At 41.9% G+C, this 11,452-nt stretch overlaps 1 long non-coding RNA gene across 1 annotated transcript; it reads left to right on the top strand.

Annotated features, from left to right (window-relative positions):
- Positions 1-708: 708 nt before the first annotated feature.
- Positions 709-3,389, top strand: LOC128112763 (uncharacterized). The gene is made up of 3 exons (XR_008219150.1): positions 709-929; positions 1,941-2,046; positions 3,077-3,389. It is a non-coding gene; the product is annotated as an uncharacterized LOC128112763 (long non-coding RNA).
- Positions 3,390-11,452: the final 8,063 nt, after the last annotated feature.

Raw genomic sequence — 11,452 nt, 5'->3', positions numbered from 1 at the left:
CTCATTGTGTGGGTCTTCTAAACAAGTAGTATAAATGTAACATGGAACAAACAGGTATCTAATCTGTTATCTTTTTTCCATCTGAGCCACAGCATTAGAACTTTACTGGCAAAGAATGAAGGAAAGTTGGGCCATCAAAAGCTCTACACAAACTTCCATCTCTTTGATGCCAGCCAAATAGACTTTTCTCTTTTTTTTTAATCAATGCTTGTAGAAACCTTTCTCCTAATTTTCCAGTGTAGCTTCCAAAGCAGAGGCAGCAAGAGAAGAAACTACACAGGAAGGGCACTTGGGGAAGCTGTGAAGGACACCACTTGTTTTACAGCTAAGCCAGGGAAATAAACAACTGGCTCTATATTTGAGCCAGAGTCAGAGTTCTATTGAAATTCCCCATCGTGGGTCCAGTGATTCTGAAATCTGGAGTCAAAGCAAAATGCTAAGACGTTGATGAAGCCCTTACCATTCAAAATATCAAGGCAGTCAACCTTGTACATAGAAATTTAAGCATATTTTTGACAAGTTTCCAAAATACAGGCTTTAAAAAAAATCCATTAAATCAAGTCTTTCAGAAGACCAGCATTTCTTTTAGCATTGCTGAAATTTTTTAAAAAATGGGCCTCTCTTGGAGCCACAAACAATCGATGTAGCTTTAATTTGGAGGCCTTCCTCTCCGGCAGTGGACAGATTGAAAACTAATCTTTCGAAAGACAGTCTGACTAATCAGGTCAGGGGGAAAATGAATAGTGTTTTTCATAGCTCAGCCAGGAAGCCTTGTTCTGCTTTGAGTTTTAATTTAAGGACTGAGGGGAGGGAAGTGAGCAGAGAAAGAGCAGAAAGTGTCAGTATTGTTCTTTCCAATGACACTTAGGTAAAACTTCTACATAATATAGCATTTTTCTTGGTGTCCAACATCTGGGAGCCTTTGCAAGGTAGGATAGGCCCACTTCCTCTTGTCTTGTGTGTGTGTGTGTGTGTGTGTGTGTGTGTGTGTGTGTGTGTGTGTGTGTGTTTGTGTGTGTGTGTGTTTGATGTCTTTACAGAGATAATGCCTATGTGTTCCATTTCATGTTTTTTAATAAAAGTTGCATAGTCTTAAGTAGGGACTTAATATAACTGCTTTTCTTGGTATCAAAAGTTGAATAATTAAGCTGGCAAGTTTTAAATTTATTGGTTTTCATTCAGATTTTCTGCATTCCAAAGAATCAACTTTTAGTCAGAGAATCCCCTTATACGAGGAATGCTTTGACAATACTGTGGGCCTTTTTCTAAAAGAACTACAGCCTGCCATACCACACAGTTCTGAGATTCTCTTGCCGGCAGTGGCCAGTGGTTAACAAAATGGAAAGAGATAGCAACTGTGATATTTTATAGGATGCTAACCACATGTAATGAATTCTATAATAGACTTGAGAGGCCTAGAATGCATTTTTCCAATTAATTAAAACAATGCACCGTTAATTAAAACCTTAGACCACTTTCTTCAGCATCAGTCGAATTGCAGTATCACCTCATCTTCTGTACTAAGGAAATGCCTGATGGAGTCATAATCAGTAACCTGTTAAATTAAATCCTTTCAGAAGATCAACTCCTCTTTGAGCATTGCTAAAATCTTTTCAATGTGCTTCTTTAAGGCATAAACAATCAATGCATCCATTAAATAGGATTAATATCTCTGTTTCATAGAAAATAGAGATGGGGAAAGGTGCAGAAATTTTACAAGGTGTAGTTTAATAGTTCATTAAAAGCTAGTTCAACAATTTAAACACACGGAAATAGGTGGTGATTTTAAAGAAGTTATTGAGCCACTAGGATTTAAAATTAAAATCACTTATAAAAATCACCCTCTATTTTCTAGGATTGAAGTCTCTTCAACAGATAGGGTTTATAGGGGGAAAGGGTGAGAGACACTTTTAACTATGGTTCTGCATTTCTATTCCCAGTTTTCAGGAGCATGACATGTCGTGGTCCAGCTCTGAGTTCATGTATACAGCATAAGATCATGTTGTCCACTGTCTTGGTGACTTCTTTGAGACACTCCACTATAAGGTGAGAAACTGTGGCAATTAGTCAGAGCTCCATTGCTACTTCTTGCAGATGCCATGTAGTAATTAAGTCTTTGCAAAGCCTGTGCATTTCTCATGTGACACTTTTGCCAACTGAGATGCTGTTTTTGTCATGTAACTTCATAAATGGTGAGGAAGAAAAGAGCCCAGTGACTCTCAGTATGGAACCCAGTAGGAGTAACTGGGGTCTTTCTGCTTCACTGCCATATAGAGTGCCTTCCAACTCTGCAGGATGCAGAAAGCCTTCCTGACAGACTCTGCTATATGGAGCATTGCCTGTTCTCTGTTTATCTAGCACTAATACGGTTCCAGAGTTTGGATTTTATCAGCTTGGCTACCACTCAACATTAGGCACTCCTGCTGGTCAGAACACCTACCAATTTCAGGGGCTATGGACTTCCCTAAGTGTCTGAGGGAATCATATGATTCACTATTTGTACTTGGGCATTTTTGAGAGGGAATAGGAATAGTGCCAAACACTGCCCTGGGAAGTAAAAAATGTACTGACCTTTCTTATAACCTATGTGTGGGTACTATATGTCATACCTCACTCCATTAATCATTATCTGTGGCCTACAGCAGGCTAGTTGCCTAGAAAACTGAGGTTATCGGTCATATAGCCTTTTGGAGGAAGGAACCTATATAAGGAATTTACTTTGAAGAGGGTAACTTTCAAACCAGCTTGAGGACATTGCATGCTCAACCAAGTGTCTAGTCTTGCTGGTCGTGACTCCCTCCTCTAACATTGCTCTAGCTCCACTGCCCTCAACTTGATCACAGCAAATACCATCATCCTTCCTCCCAGTCCTTATCCCGGTCTCCTCACTTCTAATATGCTCCCCTACAATCAGTTATCTAGAGATCAGCTGGACTAATTCTTGTGAAAACTATATAGTTCTGCATGCAGGGAGCCCAGCGGTGAATGAGAAAGTTAGCATCATCACTCTGGGCTAGTCACTTTCCAGCATTAGAGATGGGTAGTGCATAAGAAATCACATAACCTATCATGTCAGGCCATGAAAGAAGCCATGAATGTGAGTAACCAAGATGGTGACAGAGCAAGATGCTGTCGGAGAGACCGAAACTTCCCATAGGTACTCTGGCAAGTTGAGGTTGGGCTGGATCTGGATGATGAGACAAGATAGCCATATTAGTGACCAGAGAAAAGGTATCCAAGGCCACAGAAGAGAAGCATGAAGCAACCTTGGAAAGGACAAACTTGGAAGCAGAAGAGGAGATGTGGAAGACACAGCCATCAAGGGAAGAGTGCTTTGTGATCAAGTGGAAGGTTGGAAGGGTCCTGGCCACTGGGTGCTTTGTGCTATGTCTTTGGATCTTTATTGTAAAAAATAAATATTTTAAAGAAATATTAAACAGAGTAGGTGATTGGACAAGATGACTCTTGCTTTTCTTGGATAAAATAACCTAGGAGTAAAGGATCCTGGTTAGAAGTCTCAAGCCTCCATTCATCAAAGAGAGTGGTGCCTACAGTAACGGAAATGGACCTATCTAGATTTTATTATGTTGGTGGCATTTGTGACTATCTAAATTAGCTTATAATTAAATAGGCATCTCTCAAATATATCATTTCTATCATTTTTCTATTTTCTTGAGTGCCACACATTGGCTCTTTCACTAGGTTTTTCTGTTACTTTTTATTACAGCATTATCTTCAGAAAAATAGATTTTTGATTTAGAGTTTTGTTCAAGTAGCTTATGTATGTACACACACACACACACACACACACACACACACACACACACACACATGCAGTATTTGTGGATGTGCATGTGTGTGACATGTGTACATGCCCATGTGGGTGCATATGCATGTGGAGGGCAGACAGCATCAACGGTCTTCCCCCATAGCATCCCCACTTCAGTTTTTGAGACAGGGTCTCTCACTGAACTTGGAGTTCATGGATTTAGTTAGGCCGGCTGGTCAACGAACTTCAGGTATCCCCCTACCTCGATCCCCTCAGCACTGGGGGTACGGACACACACCACCACGCTTGGCTTATTGCATGAGTACCAGGAACCTAAACTCAAGGTCCATATTGGTGCAACAGTCACTTTAACAACCGAAGCATTTCCCCCAACTCCCTTTTATATGTTTTATGTTAGCCAATTGTGAGTGATTCAAATATATAGGATGAACATTGTAATTCTATAAAAGCCTCAAAGTAGCTAGAAAATCTATTTCTGTGAGTCAAAAACTCAAACTCCTAACACACATTTTAATCTAACTTCCAAATCATGATGCACATTTGTGGGGATTTGAATGAGAATGACCCCCATAGCGGGTCACACAATTGAATACTTGATCTCCAGTTGGTGGGACTGTTTAGGAAGGATTAAGAGCTGTGGCCTTCCTGAAGGAGGTGTGTCACTGGGGTGGGCTTTGAGGGTTCAAAAGCCCATGCCAGGTCCAGTTAGTGCCGTCTTTTTCTCTGCTTCCTATTTGGAAAACAGGATGTAAGCTTCTTACTGCTCTTCCAGCATCATGTCTGCCTGCCTGCTACCATGTCCTCAGCCATGACGGCAGACTCTAACTCTCTGGAACTGTAAGACCCAATCAATGTTTTCTTTTATAAGTTGCTTTGGTCACAGTATCTTTTCACAGCAAGAGAAAAGTAACCAAGCAAGCATTTGAACCTATAGCTCTCAATGTTTAACTCTGTCCACAGTGGCACTTGGAGTAGCTTTCTGATTCCCAACACAATGAATACTGTATGGAATTTTGCAAAATAAATAAGAAGGTATTTCAAAATAAAAGAAGTGTAGCCTTCAAGCTGGAGAAATAACACAATGTTGTCGGGTGGATGTAAACGTGGACAAGAACAAAAGTGTAAATGTAGAAATGCATACACTCTCAGATATACCGACCCATGCCGTGAGGTAAGGGATATTCCTTTCAGAGGGCATGAAGCACCTTAGTTTTCTGCTTACCTCTCATTCTTAAAAAAACAAAAAAACAGAGACCTGTGTTTTGACATCTGTCTTTGTTTCCTCTGAGGAGCGGTGTCAGTGAATGGTAGGATGACTGAACCTGACTTTGATCCTGTGCAGGAATCAAGTCACTGGTTTGCAGAGCTACAGAACTCCTTTTCAACTCTGTCTTGCGATGTTGCTGTGTGAATGAAGTACACATGCCATGCAGATGTGTCTGGGCCCGTCTTCTGCATGCTGGCTGTTGGAAGTCTGCAGGAGGAAATACCTCCTTGATTAAATTCTCTGAGGCTGACATTTTTGCCTTTCAGCTTGCTGAGTGATTTCACATGTGCTTTTTGCAAAGTCAGAATTCTCTAGTGATCGACAGGACAGTTGTTTTCTGGCAAGATGAAGTTCTTTTTGCCACCAGGGTGGGGAAGTTATTTTAACTGTGTGAATAACAAGCAATTGCAGTTAGGAAGAGAGACGTGTTACCACTTGGTTGTTTTAAAATATATTTTAGGTCAAATAATTCTGACCTGAGGAAAAAATTACACCATCACTGAATGAATTTCAGATTTTCATGGGTGGTTTGTTCCAGCCCTCCTTTTCCTAATGAACAGAACTAAAACAATTTTAAAAGATTTTAAGTCTCACATTCAGCAGACTCTGCCCATCCCCCACTCTACCCCCAGAACTCTGCATTTTTATGGAGGCATTATATAGACATAACTTGCAGGTCTTTTCCTTGGACTGTTTTTGCTGGATATGGCCCTGGGAAAAATATTGTCAAAAAATGCAGCCCTATTCTAGACCCACCCAGAATGACATAATATTAAGCATTTTCAATATTGGACAGTGATGCTGTTTTGAGAGCTCACAGCAGGTTTGAGTTTAGTTAAGTCCAATGTTTCCTTTATTTCTTGGTTCTAATTTCCCAGAGGCCTACTACTTTTGTGCTTAGCTTAAAACACAGCATCCTTTCACCAACAAATGCTAGTTGGTGTATTTAAATCATTAACGGGCTCTGAAAGAGAGGCCTAATTACAGACAGAGGTAACAGATCACCTTTTTATTAGCTGGGAAATCTTGGGTAGTTTTGTAAATGGAGGACAGCAAAGATTCTCTTTCCTAGCGTGGGTTCTGTGCTTTGCCTCCAGCATGCCACATCATTTCTCTAAGCTCTCAGACATTCCCTAGCACTGTGTCAATTGGTGATGGCTGGGTTACAAACAGGGACATCAAGTGGACAAATGAGAACAAGTTAGTCACCTGAGAAGCCACCCTAAAAGTTGTCTGAAGCTTGGTCATTTCTCACAGTTCTATGTGAGAATGGAGTTCTCCTGTCCTCCCCATCTAAGCCCTTTGTTTGGAGGCCTAGCTAGTGTGGTGGTTTGAATGTAATTGGCACCCCCATAAGTCCATAGGGAGTGGCACTATTAGGAGATGTGGCTTTGTTGGAGTAGGTGTGGCTTTGTCGGAGGAAGTATGTCACTGTGGAGGTGGACTTTGGGAGGTCTCATATATGCTCAAGCCACGCCCAGTGTCTCAGTTCATTTCCTGTTGCCTTCAGATCAAGATGCAGTATTCTCAGCTACCTCTCCAGCACCATGTCTGCCTGCATGCCACCATGTCCCACCATGATGATAATGGACTGAACCTCTGAAACTGAAAGTCACCCAATTAAATGTTTTCCTTTATAAGAGTTGGTATCTCTTCACAGCAAAAGAAACTCTAAGACACCTAGATAGAGTAAGATGGCCTCGGCCTCAAAGAAACATCTGAACCACTCAATCCATGAGGTCTTTCATCTCAGTATTTTCCATACCCCAGACTACAGGGACTACAAGGGCAGGTGAAGGCATCAGGGCCCCCAAAACTTGCTCAGAAGTCATGCAAAGCCACATCTGCCATAGTAGTGGTTAAGACACGAGACCAGTTCAATGCAAGGCATGGGGGAATCAAACTTGCCTTTCTGTAGAATGATCCAGACCCATCACACCAGTTAGCATTTTGAGAGTCAACAAACATATGTAGCTTCCCCACACACACACATACACCCCGACCACATAGCTCCTAAGTGGCAGATCCCAGATTTGAACCTAGGTCTGTGCACCTGAAAAGCTCCTGTTCTGAATCCCCATGCTTTGATGCTTCCAGAAGATAGGGAACTACATCGTTGTTAGCATTACTGGGCATGATGTGCTGTCCTGAGGAAGGAAGGTTAGAGAGGCAGAGAAGCCATGACCTGTGATGCTCAAATCACAGGCATTGGTCCAGTTCCTTCTGTGAATGCAACTCATACTTGTACCAGGCATTTTCATTTGGGCCACCAACAAGCTCCCAAATCATGACACAGACTTATTATTTTCGAATGCTTGGCCCAGCTTAGACATGTTTCTGGCTAGCTCTTTTAACTTAAATTAACCTGTTTCTCTTTATCTATCTTTTGCCTCAGGGCTTTTTACCTTTCTTACTTCTGTATATCTTACTTTCAATGCTTCTCTATGTCTCGCTGGCTGGCTTCTGCCTGCTTTCTTGGCCCAGGTATATTCCTCCTTCTCTCCTCCTTCTTTTCTCATTCATCTTTTCTCTTTTTGAGAGCCTAGATTTCTCCTCCTATCTATTCTCTCTGCCTGGCAGTCTCACCTATCCCTCTCCTGCCTAGCTATTGGCTATTCAGCTCTTTATTAGACCCATCAGGTGTCTTATGCAGGCAAGGTAAAACAGCTTTTCATAATTAAACAAATGCAACATAAACAAAAGTAACACACCTTTACACAGTTAAAGTAATATTCGGCAGCATAAACAAATATAACACATCTTTGCCTAGTTAAAATAATATTCTACAGTACATATTTGCCCCATAAGATGTCTGGGCCCTGGCCGTCTTCCCCACCCTTCCTTGGGTACAGTTTTAATACATAAAACAATTTCTCCTCAGTGCTGTGAACATGCACTATTCTTTTGCTCCCATATTCTGGCTTCCTGTTGTTCAGGTCACTTGCCACAGTTTGGAGTTTGAGAGATCCTTGTTCTAAATCATCTCAAGATGTGAAAGTCATCGAGACCCTTCAGGGAGTCTCTGTGAGGTCAAGACTATTTTGGTAATACTGAGATACTATTGGCTTTTCTTCACTATTCTCTAATACTCTAACACATAAGATAGAGATTTCCAGAAGCTCCATGATAAATGTAATTGCAACAGATGGTTTCAGAAGCAAATATGAAAACTCCCCTATTTTCTACTAATGCATGTATCAAATGATAATTTGCAAAATTAATACTGGGACTGGGATGGTTGCTTAGCATGCACAGACCTTGACTTCAATCTCTAGAGCCATAAAAAAAAGCTTAAAAGTGTAAAGTAATATCAATTTTGTTATTCCTTGTGATCTTAGAAAAAAACATTTTTGTTAAAATGCTACTTATATTGGCATGCTTGCTGTGATTTTTAAGACAGATTATTACACAAAATTTTAAAAATCTCAGTAAGTTTCTTATATGATGGCCATCTATCAAGAAATACATATAAATGAAAGCCCTTTGGGGTCCTCAATAATTTAAAACAGAGTTTGCAAGCAAAGAGTTGACACCGTGTGTTTCATTGCCATCTTACCTTACCAGTGTGTGTTCCAGGCTGCTGCTATGCCTGGGTCACTTCCCATATTCTCTGGGTCCTCACTATGGAGCAAAGCCACCTCCAGACCCCTGATAATCCCTACCTACCAGGGGTATGGGCAGTGTTCAACACTGTCAGTCCCACAGTATTCTAGTAACCTGGTGGGTCTCCCTCCAAGGTTAAATGTTGAGGAGTAGCCTCCATTTATGCAGTATAACTATTGCTTTTCTAGAGGGAGAGAACTGAAGACCAGTCTGGACCTCTGATCCAATGGACAACATTTGTGATATGATGCAGGCAACTAGAAACCATGTTTTTCTGCTACTCTGTCTTGTGAATAGTCTGCCAGTCATCTTGACTCATCTTTTCAAATACCTGTTTTCTGAAAAAGGAGGTCCCTCAAATTTGAATGACATTCTGAATTTTGTGGGCTTTTGTTTCCCTTGTGAGAAGCATTTTCAGTAAGTCGTTATGCAAACTCTGCTGAGCACTCCAGCACTTCCATCCCCTTACTCTCGGTGCTCCAGGTAAATGCCCTGCTGCCTCTGCCCACAGGTCATTTTTGCAGCGTAACGAAGGCAGAGAGTTCCTAGGTTTGTTAATAAATTGCTCTTCACAAAGAAGAAATACTCTTCTGTTCAATTATCACACCCCAAACAGCAGAAATAAGTGCCTATGTCCTTAAACAAATTTCTCAGTTTCTCTACAGATAAGACTGTGTGGTTCATTTGTTTGGATCTCATCTATCATAGTAAATCCATGATTGCCACCACTTGCTGAGCCCTTAAATTGGCAGACTTTAGGGAACATGCCACCATGCTCTCTATGCACTCAAGATGTACAGACTCCTGTGAGACCACCATGTTACCCTCTGTGCCTTAAAACATAAGGAGATAAGGCTCCCAGATGTCTTTGTCACCCAGCTAGGAAGCAGGTGTTGAGACAGGGAGGGAACTTGGGTCATGCTCAACATCCTCTTCTTAGCCTTTATGCTCTGTGAGTCTCTCAAAGTCAAAGTCAACTTGGTTAAGGAAAGAAGTTCTCCCGAACAGAGCTGAGGTCACAGGGAGTTAGAAAGTGGTGTTAAGCTCGCTTGAGAGACTTATTTTAAAAGGAAAACCAAGACATGAAGCCCATCCATGCAATGAGAAAACAGACACATTTTAAACTTTGTCCTAGACCCTTCAGTCACACCTGGTGGTCAACAGTGTACAAAGAACGGCAAACACTTCATCAGTAGCTGGGACAACTTAGGAATGTCATGAGATGTCTGACAGCTGTGAATGAGTTTAGGGATTCATCATGTCAGACACACCTTCCTTTTGCCTGCGAGGACTATCCATCCTTTGACTTTAAAATGTCATGACCATTCCCAGAGGGTAGGAGATGATGGGAAAGCTGGAGCTCCAGATGTGCCAACAGCAGGTGTAGCATCCTCTGGAACACTGGAGCAGGAGTGATAGGATTTCCCTCCAGGTCCTCTGGGAGGGGATGAGGCCAAAAGTGCCTTGTCATTTATCAGGGTGCCAAGCTAGCCAGGTGCTCTCGGCGGGAGTTGACCGTCACAAATCTGCCCTTTAGCAACCTTCTGATTACTGATAAAAATTTGGCTAGCCACCACTGCCAGGTAGCTTGGGATCTTGGCATAGACGAGGCTTTTCTGTAGGCGTGCTTCTTGCCTACTTTGAACGGATTTTGTAGATTATTTCCTAGCAATAATGTGAGGGGATTCAATGCACCGTTAAAAAGTCTCTGACCAGAACAGCTTGCTTGTTGCTCGGGAAGCTAATACGAGAGACGGGGAAACAGACTTTCGTCATTCTAAACCCATGTCCTTAATTATCTCCACCCTAAATCAGTTCCAGAAACAGACGAAATGAAAGTACACAAATCCGGCCAACGTGAGAGGATGACCAGAAGGTGGGGAATCCCATGCACTGTGACCTTCTCCTATCAGCATCTCTTACCTCCTCCTGCCTCCTAGTCTGGGAAAACAATTCAACCACCCGCGGACATTATACGCAAGAGAACTATTTGCCCAGTGTTTTTAAAACAGTGATGCCTGTAAGGGTCTTTCTGGGATTCCGGTTTCTGGGTGATTTTATATTACCCGGTAAGTCCTTGTAGCTTTTAAAATATTTAAAACCTCAGTGAAAGGCAGAATGCGTACACTATTCACTCCTCAAGTGGGTGGTAAGGTCAGAGCTGGATTCTTACCCATCACTTTAATGCCTTCAGCCCAAGTATGTTGAAAGTTAACAAGTAAGTAAGAATGTAAATAACGACAACAGTTACAGGGTGCTACATTTCCCACGGGTACAACAGGACAGCCACCCCCCCTCAAAGACAAGGGTGTACTATCCTCATTTGACACGCAGTCCACAGTGCAGCCCCTTCAGCTGGTGAACACCATCCACCATCCTTCCTGCAATGGCTGAAAAGGTGCCAGACACTTGTAGACTGTACAAGCATCATTTTAATTTGTGTTTTGCCTCTTACCTACTTCTTCCTCTCAGGGCCTCTCCTCCCTGAGTCTGAGTTGTCTGCCTTCTCCTCTAAATTCACTAGCTGCCACGAAGGTACACAGGAGAATCTTTTTTCTTTTTCTTTCTTTTTTTTTTTTTTTTTTTTTTTTGGTTTTTAGAGACAGGGTTTCTCTGTGTTGTTTTGGTGCCTCTCCTGGATCTTGCTCTGTAGACCAGACTGGCCTCAAACTCACAGATTGGCCTGGCTCTGCCTCCTGAGTGCTGGGATTAAAGGCATGCACCATCACCACCCAGCTGGAGAATCATTTTTACATTCACTTCTGACGTTGTCGTTTACTTTCAGGTTTGGC

The sequence above is a fragment of the Peromyscus californicus genome, unplaced genomic scaffold, assembly GCF_007827085.1.
Source record: "Peromyscus californicus insignis strain IS unplaced genomic scaffold, ASM782708v3 Scaffold_17__1_contigs__length_78620276, whole genome shotgun sequence".
Taxonomy (NCBI): Eukaryota; Metazoa; Chordata; class Mammalia; order Rodentia; family Cricetidae; genus Peromyscus; species Peromyscus californicus.
The sequence above is the reverse complement of the archived record's forward strand: the minus strand, read 5'-3'. Positions and strand labels throughout refer to the sequence as shown.